The 1,925-nt window shown below is 40.2% G+C and overlaps 1 long non-coding RNA gene across 1 annotated transcript; it reads left to right on the forward strand.

The window, feature by feature from the left end:
- Window positions 1-16: 16 nt before the first annotated feature.
- On the forward strand, window positions 17-1,816 carry LOC121966058. Its single transcript, XR_006107556.1, has 3 exons — window positions 17-1,063; window positions 1,155-1,238; window positions 1,322-1,816. It is a non-coding gene; the product is annotated as an uncharacterized LOC121966058 (long non-coding RNA).
- Window positions 1,817-1,925: the final 109 nt, after the last annotated feature.

Here is a 1,925-nt window from a genome sequence, read left to right on the forward strand (position 1 = left end):
ACAAGGGTAAATCATGAGACAGTGTAACAAGCAGCAGCGCTTCATATGATGTAAACTCTACATGACGACTCGGGATGAGAACGTGTTGATAGGTCACCGAAACAGCTCAATGTGATGCTCATTAATCATAATCAGACATGATGCACTAACTGTCCCAGTTAAGTCCCATTCAGACACAACGTAAGCTGCACCGTCCCAGGGTTCAGTGAGCACAGAGCAGCTGCAGTAATTTAAATTTTAAGTATACATTAGTATTAGTTGCTAATAGTCAGTTTTTCAAAACTTAAGCTCATTTTTCTAAACTTAAGCTCATTAAAAAATATCTGCGTTCAACTATGGGGCATCTCAGTGGTCTTGCTGTCATCAGCTTCAGTGCAGATGAAGCTGTGACCTAAATAACGACCTTGAAGCCAGGAAATGCAGACGTGCCTCTGCAGAGCCTCCCACAACTGCTGGGAAATGGCCGTGCTATAGTTCTCCTGTAGTGGAAGTTTTGTGACTTTTCCTCGGTTATATAGAAGCTATGGCATACTTCTGCTTTTCCTATTATTTATTTATATTTATTTTAATTACACTAAGGGCATGAAAATGGCCAGCTGGGGGCCTGGTCACAATTGTTCTCATTTTACAGCTGAACAGTACCGTTAAATATGTTTCAGAAAACATTTGAGGTGAGAAATAGAAAATGCAGTCACAGCATCTTGATTCGTATTTTATCAGTGCTGTCTGACAGTCTGACCGCAGGTCACCAGCAGTGACCTGCGGTCAGTGACAGTTGACAGTTGCGTCAGAGACTCCTTGGCTCTGATTGGTTGTTTTCCTCACATGCATTAATGCCATAAGAGCACAAAGAGAGGGCAGAGGAATATGATTTTTTTTCTGCAGATTATCTGTTTCATGTATGATTGTGAGGTCAGTTTCAGCAAATATGACAAAGTTATTTATCAGAAAGTTACCAACTACAGCTTGAAAGAGTTAAAAGTAAAAAATTTGAACTGTAGATAACTAAATTCTGTTTTTGTTTCTTTTGTCCAGAGTCTGTTTTTTAGACACAAGCAAAAACGTAAGTGATGCTAATTAAAATTGTAGCTCAATAAATGCACTGATGTTTATAAGAAAAGTAAAACTAACATGTCTAAAACTCACATACACAGCTAAAACTGCCCCTCCGCCTCCTCCTGCTCAATCTGAAACACCACCTCCTCCGTATAGTGCTGCATCTTCAATCTTCAAATTTGGTAGGCCTCCATCTATGTCAGTGTGCAAACATATTATGCAGAATTACATCTGATTTTTATAACACCATCATCATCTTCTACAGGATTTGGGAACCGTTTTGGAAAGCCAAAAGGCCCCAGGAGTTATCCAGAGACCTGGGTTTGAAAAACGGACCTGCTCTTTTAATGATGAATCAACAAAATGCATTGCTAAAGGACTTTGACAGTATCCTTGAAGATACGGTGGAGGACCACATACAGTGGACCTGAAAAGCACTGAAGGCCGCTCTGTGTCCTGCACAGCACAGTAACGCCCACAGCAGAGAACTGGGAGTGCCTTGATTACAGCTCTGATGCACTTCATGAAGTATATCAGCTCAGGTTGATTTTAATTATTGATCAGTGCCTCATTGAACAGCACAGACAGTCACTTGGACCAATGACTTGAATGTTTAATCAAAAGCTCAGCCTCTAGAATAATTAGCTTGAAGAGGTGGGCAGTCTGCGGTGAGAAGACGTACACTTCTTGTTTAAATGCTTAAAGCAACGCTGTAAAAGGAATACTTTACCCACAAAATGATCATTTGTGTATCAGTTGAATTTGTGAAAAAAAGCTGTTTTTTCTTGCATGCCTCCACAGTGAACAAAGAATCCAAAAACTACGGAAATTCTTGATGAATTGAAGTCACAGGGGTCCACCTCAAAAAA

The sequence above is a fragment of the Plectropomus leopardus genome, unplaced genomic scaffold, assembly GCF_008729295.1.
Source record: "Plectropomus leopardus isolate mb unplaced genomic scaffold, YSFRI_Pleo_2.0 unplaced_scaffold22945, whole genome shotgun sequence".
Taxonomy (NCBI): domain Eukaryota; kingdom Metazoa; phylum Chordata; class Actinopteri; order Perciformes; family Serranidae; genus Plectropomus; species Plectropomus leopardus.